Consider the following 24,728-nt stretch of genomic DNA (forward strand, 5'->3'; position numbering starts at 1 on the left):
CACAGGTTTTTGTGTGAATGTCAGTTTTCGTATCTCTCAGGTAAGTACTCAGAACTGGGGTTTCTGGGGCATATGGTAAGTCTGTGCTTACCTTAATCAGAAACTGCAAAATGAATTTCCAGAGTAGGTATATCATTTTGCATGCCACTAGTCATATCTGAGGATTCTAGCTGTTATGTATCCCTACCAGTACTTGGTGGTGTCAGTATTTTTCTTTTCTTTTCTTTAATTTGTCCTACTGTTTATTTTAATTATATATGTGTGTATGTGTGTGTGTGTGTGTGTGTGTGTGTGTGTGTGTATAGTTGAAGTTTAGTCAGTTTACAATGGCATGTCCATTTCTGGTGTACAGCATAATGTTTCAGGCATATATATACATACATATATTCGTTTTCATACTCTTTTTCATTATAGGTTGCTACAAGATACTGAATATAGTTCCCTGTGCTATACAGAAGAAATTTGTTTATTTTACATTAGTAGCTTGTATCTGCAAATCTTGAACTTGCAGTTTATCCCTTCCCACCCACATTCCCCCCTGGTAACCATAAGTTTGTTTTCTATTTCTATGAGTCTGTTTTGTAAATCAGTTCATTTGTGTCACTTTTTTTCTGGATTTCACACATAGGTGATATCATATGGTATTTTTCTTTTCTTTTTTTTTTTTTTTGGCTTACTTCATTCACTTAGAATGACCATCTCCAAGTCCATCCATATTGCTGCAAATGGCAGTATCTTATTCTTTTTTATGGCTGAATACTATTCCATTGTATAAATATAGCACTACTTCTTTGTCCAGTCATCTGTCAATGGACATTTACAGTGTTTTCCTGTGTTGGCTGTTGTAAATAGTGCTGCTATGAATATTGGAGTGCATATATCTTTTCCCTCTAGATATATGCCCAGGAATGGGATTGCTGGATCATAAGATAAGTCTATTTCTGGACTTGGGTGACTGTTTCCTTTCCCCAGGTTGGGGAAGTTTTTGGTTATTATCTCTCCAAAAATGTTCCAGGTCTTCCTCTCTCTCTCCTCTTTCTGCGACCTCTATGATGCAAATATTAGTGCACTTCATGTTATCCCAGAGTTCTCTTAAACTATCCTCATTTCTTTTTATTCTTTTTTCTTTTTTCTGTTCTGGAGTAGAAATTCCCACTAATCTGTCTTCTAGCTCACTGATCCATTCTTCTGCCACATGTAGTCTATTCTTGTTTCCTTCTAATGTGTTACTCATTTCATTGATTCCATTCTTCATCTCTGTTTGTGTATTCTTTATATTTTCCAACTCCTTGCTAAAAACTTCAGTCTGTGCATCTGTACTCCTCTTGAGTTCTCTGAACATCTTTGCCATCATTACTTTAAATTTTCTCAGATAAATTGCCTATCTCCTCATCACTTATTTCTTCTGGGATTCTGTCTTGTGCCTTGGCCTGGGAGATACTCCTCTGCCACCTCATATTGTTTATCTTCCTATTTGTATTTTTAGGTAGGTTAGTTACGTTTCTCAACCTTAGAGAGGTGACCCTCTGTGGGAGACATTCTATGCGTCCTAGTAGTACACTCCTCATTTGTCACCCAAGGGCCAGGGTCCAGCCGGTCCAAGTGTAAAATCTGGCCTATGTTTGTGGATTCCTTCCACAGGCTTTGGGATTGTTGTTTGCTTATTTCTGGTATCTGCCCCTGATGGATTAGGCTGAACTAGAGGCTTATGCAGAGTTCCTGGCAGGAGGAGCCGGGCCCTGCCCATTGCTGGGTAAAGCTTGGTCCTGGACCTCTGGTGGGTAGGGCTGTGTCTAGAGGCCTTTGTGGCTTAGGAAATCTGCTGGTCCCACCCAGTATGTTGTTTGGCCTGAAGCTTCCCTATAGGTTGTTGGGTTGGGCTTGGTCCTGGTGCTAATGATCCAAACAAGATGTCAGCCTCCAGGAAAGCTCATGTAGATGAACACTCCCAGAATGGCTGCCACCAGCTTTCATGTCCCCTGGGTGAGCTGCAGCCATCCCCTAGGTCCCCAGGAGACCTTCCAAAACCAGCAGGCATGTCTGGCCAGGTTCTTATGAAATTATTGCCTCTGCCCTTGGACCTAGTGCATGTGAGATTCTGTGCATGCTTCCCAAGAGAGTGAAGTCTCTGCTTCCGCCAGTCCCACGGGCCTCCTGGAGCCAAGCCCTGCTGGCCTTCAAAACCAGATGCCCTGGGGTCTCTTCTTCCTCCCAATGCTGGAAACCCCCACTGGGGAGCCTGACATGGGGCCCAGAACTCCCACTCCTGTGGGAGGGCCTCTACAACTTATTCTTCAGCTTGTGGGTCACCCACCCTGGGGGGTATAGGGCCCAATTATATAGCAAGCATGCCCCTTCTACCATCCTGCTGTGGTTCCCTCTTTATATTTCCAGTTGCATAAGATGTTTTTTGCTAGGTTCGGGTCTTTTTATTCATTTTTTTTTTTTATAGTTGTTTAGCATTCAGCTGTGGTTTCATTGTAGTTGCAGGGAGAGGGTGAGCTTGTGGTCCTACCACTCCGCCATCTTCCGTCCTTTTTTTTAGTGATGTGATATATCACATTGATTTGCATATGTTGAACCATTCTTGTGTCCCTGGGATGAATCCAACTTGATCATGGTATACGATCTTTTTTTATGTGTTGTTGGAGTCTGTTTGCTAATATTTTGTTGATGATTTTTGCATCTATGTTCGTTAATGATATCAGCCTGTAATTTTCTTTTTGGGTAGTGTCTTTGTCTGATTTTGATATCAGGGTGTTGGTGGCTTAATAGAATGTGTTTGGGAGTATTCCCTCCTCTTCAGTCTTTTGGAAGAGCTTGAGAAGGACTGGTATGAGTTCTTCTTTGTATGTTTGGTAGAGTTCCCCAGCCATCTGGTCCTTGACTTGTTTGCAGGGAGGTTTTTGTTTGTTTGTTTGTTTGTTTTTTATTGCTGACTCTCTTTCACTTCTAGTGATTGGTCTGTTCAAACTATCTATTTCTTCTTGATTCAGTTTTGGTGGGCTGTATGTTTCTAGAAACTTGTCCATTTCTTCTGGGTTGTCCAGTTTGTTGCCATACAGTTCAGAGTATTTGCTTATGGATTTTTGTATTTCTGTGGTGTTGTAATTTCTCCATTTTGCTTTCTTACTTATTTGTGTTCTCTCTCTTTTCTTCTTGGTGATCCTGGCCAGAGGTTTGTCAATTTTCTTTACTCTTTCAAAAAACCAGCTCTTGGTTTGAATGATTTTTCTATTGTTTTTAAATCTCTATTTTATGTATATCCTCCCTCCCCTCCGTTCTCTCCTTCTGCTGACTTATGTTTTGTTTGTTCTTTTTCTAATTCTTTCAGGTGGTAGGTTAGGTTGGTTGTTTAACATCTTTCTTGTTTTTTGAGGAAAGCCTATATTGCTGTAAACTTCCCCTTTTGCCTATTCTTTCTCTAAAAATTGAATTGTAGTGGAGGAGAAAAGACACAGAATGACAAATCATAATACAACGTTTCAGAACAGTGATGAAATCATATCGTAGGTATTATGGGAGTATGGAATATGAGTCGTCTAACCTAGTGAGGCAACATGATGTTTACAGAAGCCTTCCTGAAAAGGTGATGTCTGAGAGAATTTGTGAAGTAAAATTAGAGGTGGGTAAAGAATTATCAGAGAGAAAAGGGCAGAGTTGAAGGACATTTCATTAAGAGGAAATAACACAAGCAGCGATATAGAGGTATGTGTAAAGAATTACCCATAGATTTGAATTTTCTGAAGCTTAAAAGGCCAGCAGTGAGTTTTTCTAAGCAGGCGTGGTGGTCAAGTGTGAGATGAGGTTGGAAATGTTGGTCAGTAGGTATCCAGTGAAGGGTCTTAGGCAAAGCATAATGTGTTCAGGTTTTCATTTTATATAAATACCCCTGGGACCATGTCGAAGAAGGATTAGAAAAGAAACACACACACACACACACACACACACACGAGGAAATGACATCCTTAGGATGTTGTCCACAAGAGGAATAATATCCAGAAACAGGGGAAGTGTGGAATACGTTAAGGGTGCAGAGATCAGATTCAAGAAGCATTTAAAAGACAAAATCAGTGAGATTTCTAATGATTGATTAGAAGGATAATCATATTTTATGTGCAGATAAGAGAAAAACTAAAGTCAGGGATAAACCTGGGATTTACAACTTCATGGTACTATGTGACATCTAGAATACTGGTAGGGAAAAACAGTTTACAGGGGAGAATGAGTTTAGACAAGCTGCATTTCAGGAAGCTATGGAAGATCCAGGTGAAGTTGTTCAGGCTACAGTTGAATATATATAAACAAAGGGTTAAAAAAGAAGCAAGCATATACAAAGAGAACGGCTTCCGGAGGGAATACCATAGTATATTATTTTCAAAGACTAGGGGAGTAAAGGTGGTGATTGGTATAAATGCAGATAAGTTGATGGTTGGGAGCTTAGTAGGAAGTTGATACAAATAACATTTGATGGTATCATTTGTTTTCTGAAAGAGAGGCAAAGCCATCTGCTAAGAGAGAGAGACAAAGGCTGAGTACGGGGCTTAAAAAGAGTGGTAAAAGCTTACAAAATTGCCAGGAAGGATGGGAAAGTGAACTGACCAAGAAAAGTATAAAGCTTGTAAGTAGCTCCAGCTCATGAAATTGTAGATACACCAGTTGACACAGTGAAATGAATTTCTCTAGCGATACTGGGCCATTTGATCCGAAACAGAGAGAGAGAAGACTGTGACGCTGATCCACGATCATGGGCCGCCTAAGCACGTGTGGAACTCAAGTGAGACGGAAGAGAGGACCCAGCAAGAAAGGAGCGGCCACCGCTGCTGAGCCTGTTACCATTTCCTGTTGATTACTGCATGTTTGCTGGGTTTAGTATCTTGCCTACAAAGGCACTGGGTTTTATACTGTGACTTAAGCTTCAGATGATTCTTTCCTTTTCCTTCCTTTGTGATTCTAAGGCAAAGCACCACATCAGTATCATCTAACGGTAAATATTTTTTTCCAGCTTTAGTGAGGAAAAAAGTGTTCATAATTGACAGATACAATTGTATGTATTTAAAGTATACAATGTGATGATTTGATATACATACACATTGTAGAATGATTACCAAGATCAAAATAATTAATACATCTATCACCTCATGTAGTTACCTCTTTGTATGTGTGTTTGTGTGTGTGTTAAGAAAGCATAAAACTTGCTCTCAGCAACTTTGAACCATAAAATACTGCAGTATTAACTATACTCACTATCCTGTACATTAGATCCTCAGAACTTACTCTTACATCTGAAGGTTTGTACCCTTTGACCTAGATCACCATAGTTCTTCTCCCACAGTCCCTGGCAACCACCATTCTATTCTGTTTCTATGAAACAGGCTTTTTTCTTTTTTTTAAGATTCCACCTGTGAGTGATACCTTTTTGATTCCACATGTAAATAATACGAAATATTTGTCTTTGTCTTTTGGGGTTATTTCACTTAGCATATTGTCCACCAATTCCATCTATGTTGTAGGAAATGACCAAATTTCCTTTTTTATAGCTGAATAATATCCCATTATATATAAAATATATGATAAAATATAAGATATATATACACATACATAAAATATTATATATTTTAAATGCGTGTATACAGCTCTTCCTTCACTTATGATGGATTTACATTCCAATAATCCCATCATCAGTTGAAAATATCGTAAGTTGAAATGTGTTTGATACAACTAACCTACCAAACCTCACAGGTTAGCCTCACCTATCTTAAACATTCTCAGCACACTTATATTTGCCCATAGTTGGGCAAAAATCACCTAATACAAAGCCTAGTCTATAATACAATGTTGAATAGCTCATATAGTTTACTGAATACTGTATTGAAAGTGATCAACAGAATAGTGGTAGGTGTTGGTTATTTACCCTTGTGACGATGATCGTGTGACTGCCTGGGGGCTGCAGTGGCTGCCACTGCCCAGCATCGCAAGAGGGTATCTAACAGCACATTGTTAGCTCAGGAAAAGGTCAAAATCCAAAGTTGGAAGGACTGTTTCCACTGAATTCATGTCACATTCACATCATTCTAAAGTTGAAAAATCGTAAGTTGGGATTGTCTGTATATATATGTCTCACATCTTTATCTGTTCATCTTTTGGAGGACATTTGGGGTTGTTTTCACATCTTAGCTATTGTGAATAATGCATTGAATGTGAGTGTGCTTCAATATACTGAATTCACTTCCTTTAGCTATATACCCAGGAGCAAGATTGATGGCTCATATGGTAGTTGTATGTTTAATTTGGGGGGGGGGAACAGCCATACTGTTTTCCATATGGCTGTACCAATTTATATTCTCACCAACAGTGCAGAAGGGTCCCCTTTTCTCCACATCCTCACCAATAGTTGTTGTCTCTTATCTACTTTATAAATAGCCATCTTGACAGGTGTGAAGTGATATCTTATTATGCTTCTGAGTTGCATTTCCCTGATGATTGGTGATGTAGAGCACCTTTTCATATACCTATCGGCCATTTGAATGTCTTTGGAAGAATGTCTCTTGAAGTCCTTTGCCCATTTTTAGTTGTTTATTTTTGCTACTGAGTTGTATGAGTTCTTTATATATTTTGGATATTAAATGCTGATTAGATATATGGTTTTTAAGTATCTTCTCCCGTTCTGTAGATTGCCTTTTTGAATTATTTTTTACTTTGTTTTACAGAAGCTTTTTAGTTTGATACAGACTCATTTGTTTATTTTAACTTTTATTGCCTCTGCTTTTGGTGTCTTATCCAAAAAATCATTGCCAGAGAAACTTGTTTGCTGTTTTCTTCTAGAAATTTTGTGGTTTCAGGTCTTACATTTAAGTCTTTGATCCATTTTGAGTTACGTTTTGTGAGTGGTGTGAAGTTTCCATCTTCATTCTTTTGCATGCCACTATCCAGTTTTCTCAACAGCTTTTATTAAAGGAACTATCCTTTAGCCATATATGTTCTTCGCTCCATTGTCAAAAAGTAGTTGACCGAATATGCATGGCTTTATGTCTGATCTCTGTTCTGATCCACTGGTCTGTGTGTCTGTTTTCTTGCACGATACTGTTTTGATTGTCTTTGTAATACAGCGTGAAATCAGGAAGTGTCTACGTTAAAAAATGTATCATCACAAATGATAGTATGATAATATACTAATTTGAAGGCAGATGACAATAAAGTAACTTGAGGAAGTACTTTCAGTGTAGACTTCCTCAAATCCCTTTATTGTTTGTTATCTGCCTGAAAATTACTGTAATACCTCAACAAATATGTAATGATTAGGAATGTGCCCTCTAGAGTCAGGAGGCAGAAAAGTTGCACTGCCATAAGCAGTGTCCTGGCAAAACATAACAGGCTCTTTCCCTGACATAAAACAGAACAAACCTAAAGGAAAACCAAACTCCTAATTCAGTTAAACTGCCGTCTTGTAGTTTACCCACTCTGTTTAATTCTTCCCATTTCATCATCTCTCATTTTAAATCCAGAAGACCAGCGTATCTGGAATAAATAGAAATACTTTCTGTTCATTATACTGAGGTAGCATCTTGGTTTCCAGATGTCATGGAAACTGTTTCTACTTAGCAAATACATTTTATTCTTAGGAAACTGTGCTTAATCACAAACTACCACACTGACAAACCAGATTTGAAAGAGATCCCACCCGACCCCACCCAATTTGTCTTCTTTTTATGCTTTAGAGTCAGAAGTTCACTGTTGCTTTCGTGAAAAGACCAGACTTAATGGTTGTTTGCCTGGAGTCATCCTAATAGATGTGTGGGTTTTTGAATTGTAGGATCTGGGTTCAAGCGCCAGCTCTTACATTTATTTTGTGTGTGTGCGTGCATGTGCACACACGTGCTCTTTGAGGGAGAGGTAATTTATTTATTTATTTTTAATGGAGGTACTGGGGATTGAACCCAGGACCTCATGCATGCTAAGCATGTGCTCTACCACTGAGCTACACCCTCCTCAGCTCTTGTATTTGACTGCACTTAATATCTAATTAGGAAATTTAGATGTTTAAGCTCACTTTCCTTTTTCATATATATGTGAATAATTTAACATAAATTAAAACTCATGTAATTATTGTCAAGATTCAAATTAAATTTCGTAGGTTTTATTAGCCCTTTTCAGAAATGAGAAAACCAAGGTTGAATAAAGTTAAATATGCTATATTATGTTTTATAATAACAACATTTTTGCACTCAGAAAATGTTGGTATCATATGTTCTTCTGATGTCCTTTCTGTACATCTGGGAAAACAAAACTTAGAGTTGATTCATAGATACCATTAGAAACATTTCATCTACCTAAACTCTTGAATCAGGTCAACATATTTGGAAGAGGTGAGGTTGGCATCTTACCTGCCCTAGAGGAATTTTTGTTTGGATATATCCCTTATTCTCCTGTGATTTGGGAAGTTTACAGTCATGCTAGTGTGCTTGGGTACACATACTCAGCAGAGGTGGACAGTCCAGCAAGAAGCTAAGGCAACTCTAGTCAGTGCCCCTTTTAACTGCAGTTCCTCTGAGCTGACTTAAATCTCTCTCTTCCTCTGGGCAGGGTCTCTGTAGAGACGTGGTAGCTCGGAGTCTATGGCCTCATCTGGTACAAAACTGCTCTCTAATGAAACGTCTGGAACCAGAGACCTCATTTCCTTTCCCCAGAGTCTTCACGGATGGAAGTTAGGATTCCTGTTTCACAGAGTAAAAGAGCCTGCTATCAGAACTACAGTGTCTGCTTCTCCACTCAAGGAAACAAATTCAAAATCTAATGTCCCCCACTGCTGACCTTGTCACAGTGATGTGTTTTTTCAGCATGGTTGTGTCTCCTTTGTGACTGCGTTTAAGTCACTGCAGTGCCAGATACTTGCATGCATGGAAACAGTGCTGTACAGAGCCTTGTCCTGTTGGAGGCTGTAGGAGAGGAAGGAGCATTCTTCAGAGGTGCCAGGAGAGACCTGTGGCTGCCGATCTAAGGTTTTAGAAACACCTATTTACCACTCTGGACATTCCCTTTATATACTATACAGGAATGGCCATCAGAATTCCATAGGTAGAACTTCTTCTTTTATCAGTGAGGAATCTGAGGCCCAGCAGATTAATACCTTGCCTGCATTTATGCATCAGCTGGTGGAGGTATCCTAAAAAGGTGGGCACAAGAAGTCTGTGTCACATTGCCCAGGAAAATTCTCTGTGTTACAGACTCCTAGGACAATTTGCCATATGGAAGGCCTGCTATGGTGTGCTCAGGTCATCGTGGAGAGTGGGGCCAAAGCCTGTGAGGTCATGGTGTCTGGGCAATTCTGCAGACAGAGGACTAAATCTGTGAAGGTTGTGGATGGCCTGAGGATCCACAGTGGGGGCCCTTTTAACTATGATATTGATACTGCCGTGTACCATATGATGCTCAGACAGGTTATGCTGGGCATCAAGGTGAAGATCATGCTGTCTTGGGACCCAAGTTGTACGACTGGCCTTACAAAGCCCCTGCCTGACCATGTGAGCATTGTGGAACCCAAAATGAGATACTGCCCACTGCCTCTGTCTCAGAACGGAAGGGTACGAAGCCAGACCCACCTGCCATGCCCTGAATAGTACGCACAGTAACAGGGTCTCCTTGGCAGTTGGATCTGGAGTCTCCATGTTGCTGTATGAAGTCCTTTAGCAAAATCTTTCAAAAAAGGGGGGAAAAATCTAAATCTTACCCAATAGCCTTTTTATAGCTACGGGTTTTATTTTCCATTTACTCATCTCACATTATCACTTACTTTACCAAGAATCAGTATTCCTTTCAGATCACAGTTTCTCCAACTATGATCCCTGAAAAATCCACATCTGAAACTCCTTGTATATCTGTTGGAATGCAGATTACTGGGCTCTGCTCCAGGATTATTATTTCCATGTCTCTGGAGTTGGAGAAATCTGCATTTTCCACATGCACTTGAGGTGATTCCTATAGTAGATTTTTTCTTGTTCTTTTAAAATAATTTTAGGGTTATAGAAAAGTTGCAAAGATAGTATAGAAAGTTCCGATGATCACTTCAGCCAGCTTTTTACAATGTTAATATTTTACCCAATAATACAGTACACCTATCAATTACTATTGGAACCATACGAATGACCAGCTATGGATTTTATTCAGATTTTTACCTTTTTTTCCCCACCAATTATCTTTTTGTTGTTCTGGAACCCAGTTTAGGATCTCACATTGCTTTTAGTTATGAATACCAGGTTTTACTGCTCTAGACAATAATCCCATGTTCTGCACTATGGTGGCTGAATCCTGGCTCTGACGGCTTAATTCAAGTACTGGTGTGACCATACTTATATTCAAGCCACAGTGACAGTACTGCTTGATAATGCTGAAAAGATTCAATCACCCAGAAACAGAATTAGAGGAGACGTAAAAGACCACGTGGTCTCTCACATTACTGATAGAGTTCTTACCATCCCAGAGAAGAAGTGTGAGCACGTTGATGGTAGTATTGGAACTGGAGTCCATGACACTTGGCTTCAAGTTTCCTTGTAATTTCTTAAAGCATCTGCCTTTGATTATATTTCTTTCCTTTATTCTCAAAGTGAGGATCATGAACAGTTCTTTAAAAAATTTCTCCATAATTGCATATGGTTCTCCCAGTTATCCATGAGAACAATGTGAAAAGTCTCATTTTCCCCAGTTTGGTAGTGAGGAAGCACCGGAGAGGAAAAAAGGTCCCCAAGATTTCATGGCAAATAGATGCCTGAGCCATACTCACGCCTTTTCAAGCTGACTCCTGAGTTAGTGCTGTTCTGCAGTGCACCACATGCCTCTGGCCCTGAATTTATGCGCTCTGCGCTGAAATGGATGTTTTGTGTATTCAGATAGAACATTTGGAGGAAAGAGTATTTATGCACAAATTCAAATAGAGCACCCAAATGGGGAAACATTGTGAACCTGGCATATTTAGCAATTATAAATGGGAGATGCAACTGTGGGAAGGCAACTGACATCAATTAGTGTGAATATCTGCTCTTGGTGGGGAAGACGAGATAATTCTAAGTTTTGTGTTTTTTAATTTATGCACCTCACTCCCTACCTGTCCTGAGAACGAAATGAGTGACTCCTGTGGGTTTTGTCACTGCTCACAGTTTGATACGTTTCAAAAAAAAAATTGTTCATAGGAGAATAAATACAATTTAAGACCCTGTCACACACATAGCTACCAGCAGAAATTGTATGCAGGAAAGACAGTGTTCTTTCCTTTTTTTTAACCACTGAAACTAGTTTTGTGCCCTTAGACAATAGTTTTCCTTGATGCTGTGCCACAGTCACCCCAGATGTAAATCAGAGAGTGAGAACTGGTGGTTTCTTGGGCAAAGCCATGACTAGGATTGTCCATATGGGATGGCTTTGGGAAGGCACTGGTAGGTTAAGTGCCACTTGTGTGGGTTGACGGAGATGTGTTCACATGAAAAGACACCCCCTTTTCTATGTATTGTCTGTGATTCTCAAAATCTTGCTGTAACTCTGTTTCCTGTGACTTATTTCCCTAACAATAGCCGTTCCCATGCATGTCTTTATTTTTATTTATTCCTTTAAAGGTATAACTGGGTAGAACATTTCCCCTGCTCCCCATCCAGTTGTGCCTCTGCTCTAGGGCCCTGTCCTGAAATCTTAGGCCTCTTGCTTCCAGGGCTGAATTGTCGCTTAGTAAGTAGAACGAAGAGGCTTTGTCTTCTGTGAGGCTTTAGGTGACAAAAATTTAGCAGAGTGGGTGGTCTTTTTGGCGGAATCACATGAAATATCCATCTGTCAGAACTAGCGGCCTAAGTGTGGGAGGCAGCCTTGGTCAGCTGTGATGTAAGCGAAGTGTGGCTTTCATGTCCAGCCTCTAAATAAGAATCATAGGCTTAAGGGGTTGCCTGCCAGTAGGATCTGCCTTCTGCCAGGGGAATTTAGCAGACCCGTAAGCTCAGAAGAATGCGTCTTTGAAGGGAAACTTGGGTATCTGGGTTGTGAAAGACATTGTTAGTTGACTTGGACATACCCCATATCTAATAATATGAGGATTTGTTTTTCACTCTCTAGTTAAGGTAGCCCCAGGAGTTATCTTGGTAATTTTACTTACATTTGAAATACATGACAAACAGAATATTGGCCATTGCTCTCCTGTATTACCCTCTATCTTTTCAAACCAGGACCATAGCTACAGAGAGTGGTAGCACCAGAATTTCTCTGTTGGAGAGTTTTAGATGACCTGTGAAGCTTGTCTTGCTATTGACACATTGCTTGCCTTACATACTTACTTAGGGTAACTACAGTAGAGAGTCACCTTGCCAAGGATGGAGACAACTATATATATATATATATACTTGTTTAGACCTTTCTCTAATTTGTTGAGGTCATCTAGTTCAAAGGTGAGGATTGGATAAATTTCCCAAGGTTGCAACAGACGTCAGTAGAATGGTTGGGCTTGAAAACTAAGTGACCATTTCTGAGGAAAGCAAATCCTTTCCTATAAGCAATTAATTAACTTTATAGCTTCAATAGGAGAGAATCTCTGCTTTCTTTTCTTTTCCCAAGGCCAGCTAAATACTGAGTGCACTGCAGTTATATTGATTTTACAGAGCACCTTATGCAATTCTCCAAGGTGTATGAAAGGTTTTTGTTTGTTGATTGATTTGTTTTGAAGTTTTTAGCCAACAGTATTTTACAGGTATTCTAAAGGAAAGAATGATTTCTATTTGGACTCATAAATATTTTCTGCGTCAAAGAGAAGAAAAGGCAATAGAATAAACTTCTATTCTAAAATTACATAATTTCAAGGTGTTATGTAAAAGAAAAGTTTAATAGAATTAGTGGACCAGTGAAGACCAACAAGGCAGTCAAGCCTCATCTCAGAGAAGAGTTGGGCTCTCAAGTCAGCATGTGAGGCAAAAACAGAGTTTAGTTAAAACTACCCTTGAAAATACCTGTGCAGGTGGCTTAATACCTGAGAAGTCCAACCAGGACTTCTGCCAGTTTTTCCTCCAGACAGATCAGATATTTGCCAGTTTCACCTCCAGTGACAGAACAGATAACCTCTTTTTTTGCATGAGTACGAATTATTCTCAGGGTTGTTACAGACAAAAAAGTACCGTGTCACGTACAGCCTTGTAAGATGCTTACTTGGTGAAGGTGGAGCGCAGGTGAGGAGACCTGCTGAGGGAGCAGTCCCTGTAAGTCCCCCTTGAGAGGAGTTGTGTATGGAACCTCACTCTCCTCTCTCTCACTTTCTCTCGCCTTCTCACTTAATGCTCTTCCCCACCTTCTGGAATGAATCGAACTGAATAAGACTAACTGCATGTAAGATATGGCAGAACTTAAAACCCAGATTTTTGACTCTGGTTCTAGTCTGACATTTCTCAACAACCCCACTCCTCCTCTTCCCTCTTCCCTCTTCCCTCTCTTCCACACATACTTAGTTTGTGCCTGTATGTACCAAGGACTACAGAAAGCACACATGTGAATCAAAGTTCTACCCTAATAGAGTTTATAGACTTAGTGGGGAAGAAAGAAATTAAAAATAATTGCCGGTAGATTTATTCCATTTAGGGACGTAGAAGTTCAGTGTGCTAGGGGATCGTATAACTGGACAACCTGATCACATCATCTTGGGTTTGGGGGAGAGGAACTCATGCTACTTGATACCTGTGAGACCTTAAGCACATCACTTAAATGTCTCAATTTTAATTTTCTCAGAAATTGCATTAGTGGTTGCCAGAATTCAACTGAATAGGATAACCTATTAAGTGGAACATTAATTATTCGTCCTGTTGTTGACCATCTGTCTTGTATCCACATTTGTACTGTGAGAACACAGTACAAATCAGAAAGTACCCGAGGGGCTGAAGTTAGAGATGTGCCTTCCTCTGCTTGGAAAATCAGACTAGTTCAGGGGAACAATAAATAGATTATATTGTGAAATTCAAGCAAAATATGTTACATGAGTTCAAAGAAGGGAAAAATCCATCCAAGTGGGTGGGAATGCAGAGCAGTCTTCAAATAGTTGACTGGGTTTTGTGAGTTCATCTAGGGGGACAATGAGCAATTTGGGGTATTATAGGAGGGGACACAGAATGTAACGGATGCAGGCATAAGAACGCTATCACATTGAGCTGACATAGGTATAGTAGGGATGATCTCAAAGTTAACTGGGCAAACCACTAGGGGTCCAGAGTGGCTAGGTTTGTACTTCACTGATACTTCTTTCCACAACTTTAAAACAACAAAACGTCTAGCTTCTTCCAATTACAGAGCATTAAAAAATGTTGCATTACTGTAATATCCCTATTAGTAAATGTATATGAAAATGTTTTCTCTACTGCTGCTGCTTTTTGGAATAGCCATGCATGCCTTTGAAGATAGGTTTATATATCCTTCTTTTCTCTTATCTCAAGGTTGTTTGCTCTCTTATGAATTACCTTACAATTCACCAATTCTACAACCCAAAAGCAGACAATTTTTTGAGATTCTTTAGTGAGTTCTATAGACCATATAATTGTTCTTAATGTAGAAAGATTCCTCCTTTTTGACCACCAAATTTCTTCACTGCCAGTCAAGGCATACTTTTGGAGGTTACTAACATGGAGATATTTATAATCATACCCATCTTTAAGGTACGTGAAATTAATTCATAACTATTTTTATTTTCTGAATGCTCACGGTATACATTTTCTAGACCACACAGTAGAGTGTATAATTATATGCTATATGGATTGTATTCTGTAAGAGTGGTTGGTTATTTCTCTAGGCTCAAAAAATATTTAAGCACTAAATCCTATATGACCTTTGCATTTCCTGCATAAAATGTCTAAGACAGGGCTAGGCATATATTTTTAAAATTTTTTCATTGTTTAACATTTTGATGGACACTGTGTCCATGTTTCTTAATAAGATACCTGATACATATTAAGCTATAAGTAAATTAAAGCTAAAGAAATGACTGAGGTTGGTCAAAAACTATAGAAAGGCTCAATGCTCAGCATGTCGTGATCTTTTATATCTTTACATTAGGTTAAAGGAAAGCAGTGATAATCTTTGACAGTGAACCTTCTGCCTAGTCTGGTATCCAGCAGTCTGGATTTGAATCCCAGCTCCAGCAGCACTTAATAGCTGTGATGTTGGGTCTCTCAAAATGTGGGCAGTAATGGTACCTACCTCATGGAGTTGTAAAGATTAAATGAAATAATGCATATAAAGTAATTTGCACAGCTTTAGAATATTATTAACACTCATTAATTGTTATTTCACTTTGTCTTCAAGATTTTCATATATGGAATGACTTTATTTTTAATGCCTAATTGGTAGGGAGGTTTTTCAATCCATTACTTTCAGAAGTAAGCATCAATCCTTAATGGTTCAATTCAGGCATTTTCTTCTGAGGATTATTACAGCAGAGGACAAGACCTCTGTAGTCTTAATTGGTACCTAACCAGCCCACTTCAGCTAAATTAGAGTGTTGCGTGGAAATCACTGAAGGCTCTCAATACCATGCCTGACATTAAGAGCTGATGGGAAATGAACTGGAATTTCATGCCTTTGGGCATCTGTCTCCTCCTTACCAACTGAGTGCTTAATGTTTCCTTGCTTATTGCAGAGTGAATCACAAGCTGACTCAGTTTGATCCTTCATTTGAATTCCAAGGAATAGTCAGTCAATATTTGTTGAACCAGGAAGCCAACTACCCATTCTTGGGATCCTGAGCCTGAATGGGGTCCTCTCTTTCAGGTTGTGTTTCATCATTGTGGACGTCCTCAAGACTTGCCACTGTGAAAATCCTCAGGCCTATCTGCTTGAAGAAATGTTTTTTAAAATTTTTATCTCAGGAACCAGAGATACCTGACTGGATTAGCTTTAGGGTTAACACCTAGACTGGAAAAGAAAACAGCTTCTGTACTCCAGGGGTCACTTTGGTAGCAGCTCTATTTAGCAGAGGAGTTGATGGGTATTTGTTCACCAAGGAATATCGCAGGCATCCAGTCACTCATACATCCTACCCAAGACTAATGCTTTCCTTCACGCCATTTGTGCTCCAGCTCAAAATATACCCTGACTCCTGCTGCTTCTCTCCGTCTTCATAGGCACCTCATCCAGGCAACTGTTTTCTCTAGTACAAATATACCACAGCTGTCTTTTACCCAGTTGCCCCCAAACAACCCATTCTTCACAAAGTAGCCAGAATGATTAAAAACAGAAATAATGAAAATAATTAAAAATAGTGATAGTGATGGCTATCCCTGATGTAGCATTTGTCATGCACTGGATCCTGTTTTTGTTTTTAAACAACTTTATTGATACATAATTCATATATCATAGTAGTCACTCTTTTAAAGTGCACAAGTGATTGGATTTTAGTATAGCCACAGAATTGTACAGCCATTACCATTATCTAACTTTATAATGTGTTCATCACCCCATAAAGAAAAGCTTATACTCATTAGCAGTTCCCTCCTCACCCCTCAGTCCCTGGAAATCACTAATCTTCTTTTTGTCTTTGCAAATTTGCCTAGATTTTGCAGGATATAGAATTCTTGATTGGTATGTTTTTTGTTTCAGCGTTTTGAGTATGTACTGCACTCTGGCCTCCATCTTTTCTGATATGAAGTATGCTCTTAATTTATTTGAGGACCATTTGTATGTGAAGAATACATTTTCTCTTGGCACTTTCAAGGTTTTCTCCTTGTCTTTGGCTTTCAATAGGATGAATATGATGTGTCTAGATGTAGAACTCTGAGGTACCTTACTTGGGTTCATTCATATTCTTGGATTTGTAGATTACTACTTTTCATTATCAAGTGAAAGAAAAATGTACAATGTGAGATTTGTGAGTTAAGTTTTATTCAGGGTCTGACTGGAAACTATAGCCCGAAAGCCTCTCAGATAGCTCTCCTCCAAAGAGGTAGAGGGAGAGGCTAGTTTATACATTACTATTTTTTTTTTTTGTCCAGGGAATACATGAAGTCAAGCATCCATCTTGGAAAAAAGATTACTGCTAGTCACAAAAAACAGATATCACAAGTTAATGATTACAGTGCTTTTCTATGTATGGGAAGATGCAAGAAGCTGGGTTCGTTAAAATTCTTTATGAGATATGCCTGACTATCTAAGGGGCCTGTTTGTTCAGAGGACAGAGCATTCTATTGGCTTTAATTTCCTGTGTCTGAAGCACAGAGTGCACTATTGCTCACTGATTGCAGTGGCTTAAACTTTATAGCTGTGGCGTAAACTTTGTAGACGTGGCTTAAACTTTGTAGACTTGGATGGTGAGTGAAATGCTCTTTGCGCTTTTTTTGTTTGCATCCTCAAAGCTGCGGGGCTTTTGGCGATAATTTCATAAAATATTTTTTCTTTCCCTTTCTTCCTAGGTGTATACCAAAGGGAAATAAAAATATTTGTCTACACAAAAACGTTTTACAAAAATGTTCACAGCAATATTATTCATAATAGGCAAAAAGTGAAGCAACGCAAGTGTCTGTCAACTAATGAATGGATAAATAGAATGTGGTATATCCATGCAGAGCAGTGTCAAATATTACTCTGCTCTAATAAGAAATGAAATATTGGTATATGCTATAACATAGATGAACCTTGAAAACATACTAAGTGAAATAAGCCACACACAATGGCCACGTGTTATCAGATTCCTTTCATATGAAATGAATTCCAGAATATTCTTTAGCATCCAACAGCAAGTATTCCTGTTCTAAAGTAGTTCATCACAGAAGAATTAAAAAAAAAAAAAAAAAGAACCTCTCATGTGCTGAGGTGTCAATCACATGTGTTGGGAACATGAGAAATGAACAGCCAGCCAGCCCATCAGTGAAGCGTACAGTGAGGGACCTACCCATAGTAAGTGGCGTATGAAAAGATCCAGTGGTGTCAGGCCTTGGGAAATAGGTACAGTTCAAATCCTGACTCCTTCCCTTATAAAATTACGGATCTTGTATAGGAGATTTTTAACCAATCTGACGTGTTTGTTTTGTTTTGTTTTGTTTTGTTTTTTCATTTTTAAGATGGGTCTAATTACACAGTGCTGAAAAATGACAAGGACAGTTGAGCGAGATAAGTCATGTACTGTTCCTAACACCTAGCACGTTCTCATTGCAAGTTCGTGGAGGAATGTCAGTCTAGGGGAGACACCTTCAGAGTAGGTACTCTCACAAGCGGCTTACTGAAGGAGCCTGAAGTCCAGCTAATTATTATTGCTGTAAAAGGCAGTGCATAGTAAATGTCAAATGAATGGCACAGGTGATAGTGTATTACTGTAAAGGCAGTGTAGCGAACATAGTTTAGTATGAGACCAGCGTGTGAATGCTTCAGGTCTACCACCAAATAACTAGATTAGATTTCAACTAATTTGTCTTTTTTTTTTTCTTCCTAGTCTGGGTAAAAGAGAATTAAGCGTCTTCTCTCTCAGAGTTGTTGGACTTTATATAAATAGATGAAAAGCATCTAGCAAAATGCCTGGTCCCTCACAAATGCATCATAGAGATTTGTTGAAGGGAAGGGATATTTCAGTTCCAAATCACCAGAAAAGGGTTACAGAGGTGGTAGAACCTGTGTTACCCTCTAACAGCAGCTGAACAGTTGGGTTTTCGTAAGCTCAGGGCACTCAAGGTCTGACAGCTTGTTCTAGCTCTGATGCTGGCTGCGCCTCACCTGAGCACGACACTCGCTCTATCTGTGGTCATTGTCTGGTTCCAGGTTGACTGCAGGTGGAGAAAGAGACGAAGTGTGCAGGCAGGGGTCACTCAGTGATGCTTCAGGTCAGAATTTTTCAAAGTGGAATGCCTGCATGCCAAGAGGCAACAGAGTGGTATGTGGGGGAAATAGAATTTAAATTTATATGTACTTTAATATATCAATTTGAATTTTTAAAGCATTTTGTGTATATTTAAAGTATTCACAAAATGTCTGTGTGAATTCATAAATATACTTTATGGTGCACAGTCAAAAGTATCTTATTAAAGAGTGTGCACAATCAAAGCTTGGGACCAGTAGTCTAGCCTAGAAACTCTCCTGGTAGTTTATATTTCTTCTCCCAGCCCAGTGATGGGCTTGTGTTCTTGAGACTGGACTCATAATAAAATTGACACAAGACAGATTAACAGGAGAAAATAAAACATTCAGATTCATGTGCACAGAGATCTCATAGAAATAGGGCCTAAGAAGTAGCTAAAGCAGGCAGCTTTTATACATATTAGACAAAGAAACAATAAATTGGTCAATTCCTTAATTGACAGGACAAAGTTACTTAGGTTTTGGGAGCTCGAAAATGTAGAATCTAAACAGATTTGGGGCTTGGGGGTAGTACATTAGAGAAGTAACAGGGTTGATTGATTCAGGCTTCTTGGCCTGAAGTCCCTGTCTCTGGAAATGAGTGTCCTTCTACCTCCAGATGCAGGCAGGGCACCCGTTCACATGGGAGGGTTATTTCCTGCTTTCAGGGAGGCAGAGAGGAGGGTCAGAGTGTCCCTCTTGCATCAGCCATTTCTTGAGTAAGTTTAATTCAAAATAATCAATATGCCATTTAAGCATATGTTTTGGGGGCAGCCAACAAAACCAAGATTCTGAAAAGCAGGGTCACCTGCTCAAGTAAAGAAAAGAGTGTAGCTAGGATCCAGAGCCTCCCATGAAAGAACTGTTTATCTTGGGGTGATGGGGGTAAATGTGTGTGCCTTGGTGTGGTTTCGGGAGTTGGAGGGGTCGTAATCAGTTTTTGTTTTTGTCTTTTTCTACTAAATAGCCCTGGCAAACCTTAGCTACACCAAGGCCCTCTAAACACCTATTAGAGAAGCTAGTGCTGAGAAAAGTCATCACCTCTGCGCCTTCCAGAGTTCTATCCCATGACTCTTGGTGTCCTCAGTTGATTCTGTTTCAAAACTGTAATTTCACTGAATGACAAACACTCTTTGTGGTGGAACACACTCAGTTCCTGTGACCCTGGATGCCTGAGAGGAAGGGATTTTTCTCTGTGGAATTAGCTTGGGAATCACTGAAGCATCTGTGAAGCCATTGTTGCCAAGCAGTGTTTCTTTCTTTTTCTTCCCCTGCAAGGGAAGGGGAGGCTGGATGTCTGGCTGGGGAATCTGTCCCCATTGAGAATTCTTTGCATTTTAACTAAAGAGAATCTCAGGAGTCGCTCAGTCTATGAACTCCTGTGAAAATGCTTCTGTGCATTCGAGTAGCCGTACACTGAAGGCACAGTCTTGATTTTATGCTTAAAGGATACGCAGATAGTAACAGCTTTGGGCAGCAGAAAAACATTTGTTTATTGACTGTAAAGAAAATGATTTTTTTCAGAGAAAAAAGAATGGTGTGTTGTACAGATTAGATTATTAGGAGGATGTGTCGCCCCCAGGCAAACGTTGTGTTCATTTAAAATGTAAATGAATCTCCACCATTCTTCACTCTGAGCCCTCTCAGCCTCCATTATGTGAAATCAAATGGGCTTTGTACTGAGGAGCTGTTCTGCTCACAGTGAGCTAGTCCCTCTCCATGCAGAGAGTTGTCCTGCTTCAGAAGTCTCCTGGGCTCCACGTCAGAGGCGGCCCATTCTGCGTGGTATAACCAGCTCAGTGGGATGGGCACGCTTGTACCTGCAAAGGAGTCAGATTAGCCTCCTGTCAGTTAATGAGAACCTTCCAGGGCCTCCCTCTGAGGGAACCAAGCATGCAGAGGGTGGAGAGGTCAGCAAAGAGAGTGCTTCAATAAGGAACAGATGGTTAAGAAGCAATGGATTCTGGGTCGTCTTCAGAGAAACTGGCAAGTGATTGGAATGAGCAGCCGTGGGTTAGACCTAGCAGTGACGGACATAGGAAGGAGAGGACAGCAGAGCAGAGGAGACAGAGCAGCAAAGTGCGAGTCTAGAAACTGAGTGCTGGCCTAGGCTGAGCATGAGCCATCTGTGGAACCTTGTGCGCATCATTTTACACTTCGCCCTTCAGGTTCCCTGTCTGTGACATGGGGGGTTTGGATGAGCTGCCTTCCAAGGCTTCTTCCAGCTTTAATAGTTTGCTGAGCAGTGTGAATGAAAAATATTACCTGCCATATCAGTGAACAAAGGATGCTGCAGCCATCAAGTCATCAGTCACTCCCGCCGCCCCTGACAGTGAGCAGAGGGAGCTCAGGGTGTGAAAGAGCAGGACCCTGGCCCTAGGCGGCCAGGCGCCCGTGGGAGGAATGATTGCAGTGAGCCCAGGCGCTCGCAGCTTCCCATACGTAGAAAAGTGCTCAATTCCTTAGCTTGAGATACCTGACCACCTGGCCTTTGTGGCAAAACTCCTATATATCCTGGCTCCTCCCCCGCCTCTTTGGAGCGATCTCTTAGAGCAGTCTTACAGGCTGCCTCCCGGGCTCAATTCCTCAGAAATGTCTGCTGAATAAAACATAACTCTCAACTCTTAGGTTATGTATTTTTTAGTCAACAGCAGGAAAGCCTTTGCCTTTCAGTGTCCCTTTTATATGTCTGTGATACTGTCCAAGGCCTCTTATTCTAGGTTTCCACGTCTCTTGTGTTTACATAAAGTTTTCTGTCTGTGGAAGAACTTTAATACATCTCAGCACCATTATTTGTAATCTGTGGTCTCTATAAAAGCAATATCTATATAAGATAGAGCAGTTATTACCTGAAAACTGATGTCCATGAATTTAAACAGTGCTTCAAGGCAGAGGATTAAGGAAGAGGCAGTGCTGTGGGAGGAGGTGATTACCTGGATGTCTGACCTTGGGAGTATCCTTCGACTCCTGAAAGGCACAGTGGTGGTGGTGGCTGCCTTGCCTGAAAGCACAGGGCATAACCAAGTTAATCATTTTAGGGTGTGAAATACCAAATTCCATATCGAGGAATTCATGGATTGCTAGTCGCTGGAGAGAATCTAATGGATGCCTCTAGCTTTCACTGAGGCCAGCCCCACAATTGTCTCTTCAGCCTACCCAGAGAGGCAGCATGATGTAGTGATTGAGACTGAATCCCTAGTTCAAATCCCAACTATGTCACCAGTCAGCTCTGTAATCTTGCACCTCTCTGGGCCTCAGTTTCCACCCTTCTAGAACAGGAACCACAATAAAAGTAAATGATAGAGTTTCAGAAAGGTAGACTGAAATCATACGTCTAAATTACCTGTCTCGGTATCTGATGTGTAGTAAGATCATAGTAAAAACCACAGTCGTTATTCTCAGATGTTTCAGAGCCAGCCTAAGGTGCCACCTTCTTAATTATTCACTTTTTATTACTTTGGCCTATAGAGATCTATTCGGTCTCAAGTGATAGCACTTCATATTTTTATAGCCTCATTTAGCTCTTGCCTACACACTGTCTTGAAATAGTCCCCAATGGCAAAGCTTCCCAATCACATAGTAAGCGCCCCAGTGAAAGAGGAGGAGCCAGAGGCAAGTTGAGTGTCTTGGTCAGAGTGAAGTAGCTAGTACTTGGCTCAGCTCTTATTTTCTGGCTCCAAGACCACTCCGTCGCTCACTGTTTCTCACAGTACTCCTTACTCCCTAAAATGAAGACTGGTTGAGTCTTCTCATAGGTGGTGCTGAGAGTGCTTTCCCCGGAGAAGGAAATCCAGGCTTCAGGAATGTCACAGTGAGACTGCTGGACTCACCTGATCTGGACATAGGGCCTGGAGCTTGCCCTGTCTGAACCTCAGGTTCCCCAACTTCAAAGTAAGACAGCAGTGGTCAGAACTGCCTGGAGCGTGGGCGCTAGGGCTAGACAAAAGGGGCTTCATCCTGGTGCTGTCACCGGTCCTGTAGCCCTGAACCCCTCTAAATTAGCTAGGTTTCTTCAGGTAAGGTGAAGGCATTGGTACCACGTTCCAGGAAGAATTGTGGCCATTGAGTGAAACAGTGAGCGTAAAGCACTTGGCACAATGTGGGGCCCACGGCTGTGCTTTGTTGTTGCTGATGTTGTCATCCTTAGCAGCATCGTCATCGTCATCGTCATCATCGTCATCATCATCATCGTCGTCGTCGTCTCTATTAGCTTTTCTAGCACAGCAGGAGAGAACATAGACTATGAAGTCAGACTCGGCTTTAAAAATCCCATTTCTTAATAGCTGTATGATCTTGGGCAAGTGACCTCGCTCTTCTAATCCTTCGCTTACTCATTGGTATACTGGGGGTAGTGATAACGGCTACTTTACAGCGTTGATAGGAGGATTAGATGAGGTATTAAGTGTTTTGTAAATTGCCAAGCATGTAAGTATTCAAATGTCAGCTGATACAAGTCATGATAATATCTACTCATCTATCACTTCCGTGATCCCCTAGTTGCAAGTTGAGGCTTTGGAAAGAAATCGAACTTATGCTGTGGAACGTGGTAAAGCCATCTGTGAGTAGGTGTGGAATTAATGTCTTCAGATGCAGGCTGCCAGACATGTGTCTACAGCCAGTGCAGTGGCCTTTGAAAGAAAACAAATGGGCTGTGGCAGGCTTTTGGCCTCCTTCCCTAGGACCTGCCTCTTGGCACTGATGTGCCACTTCCGCAGACCGGCTGGTCAAGTGGAGACCAGCTGACTTTCTCTCCACCCCACTCCTCACATTGCGAATGGAGGAGAACACTCAGGAGGGTGTTCTGGACGAGGTGTGATGAAACCTGAGACCCTGTAGACAATAAAGAAATACAGTAATGAAATGAAGACGTCCTGGAGGGAGTAAGGGATGCAGGAAAGTAACGACCTGTAGGAATGAGTGTTCTTTGTAAAAGTACTTCCTTGTCATTAAAAGGGACCTCTGATTAGAGCAACCCCATTTTGTTAAAGGACTTTCACTGTAGTGCTGAACCAGAAGCCACTCTTTTAATAAGCTATGTTGTGGTCGTTAGAGTCAGGCGTACCAGGGTTCAAATCCCAGCCCTCCAACTAATGAGCTGTCTGATGTGGGGCAAATGATTCACACTCTCTATTTTTCTCATCTGTAGATGATTTTTGATGTTTTTGATAGTTTCTGCCTTATCCTTGGTGAGTGATGTAAAAAAAGATGATATAAACACTTAGCCCAGTGTATGGCATTTGGTAATAGCTCAATAAATTTTAACTAAGTGAAGGTAAAATTATCAGATAATCCTGTCTGTGTAACTGCAAACTAAGAAAGTCCCTGTATCTTTTCTGAATCTGTTTCCACTTCTATACAATAAGAAATCCAGACACAAATCAGCAGTATCCCCCAAAGACTCCCACATAAGGAGTCTGTTTCAAGCAATAACCCAGGAGACAGAGATGATGGAACCTGACTGTTCTCAGAGCTCATAGTTTCAAAAGTTTGGGAGACTATGAAAACATCCTATTCTCCTTTGATGATTTATTTTTCTAAGTCTGTCTTTTAGTTCTGCTTATCTCTTTGGGAGTAGGGAGTTTACCAGACTTAGAAAAAGAACACTGAAATAGGAGGTGCCTCTGTGGTCCTGCGATACCAGACAGCTACGTGACCTGAGGCAGAGGTTCATTTTCCACACTGGTCAAGCAGGGGACCTTGACTAGATGAATTGTAAGGTCCCTGTGAGGTTTGAAGCTTTGTGTGTATGAGTCTAAACTATTTCCTGCCATTTATTCTGAATTTTCCTGACCACAGCCTTTGAGTTGCATTAGTCAGTTCAGGCTGCCATAATAAAGTAGACAGTGCGGCTTAAACAGTACACATTTATGTCTTGCCGTTCTTGAGGCTAGGGAGTCCAAGATCAA

General features: G+C 40.5%; 1 pseudogene; it reads left to right on the forward strand.

Moving 5' to 3' along the window:
- The first annotated feature begins 3,560 nt into the window (after positions 1 to 3,560).
- LOC102509337 lies at positions 3,561 to 9,613 on the forward strand (annotated as a pseudogene).
- Positions 9,614 to 24,728: the final 15,115 nt, after the last annotated feature.

This window comes from Camelus ferus, chromosome 3 (assembly GCF_009834535.1).
Source record: "Camelus ferus isolate YT-003-E chromosome 3, BCGSAC_Cfer_1.0, whole genome shotgun sequence".
Lineage (NCBI taxonomy): Eukaryota > Metazoa > Chordata > Mammalia > Artiodactyla > Camelidae > Camelus > Camelus ferus.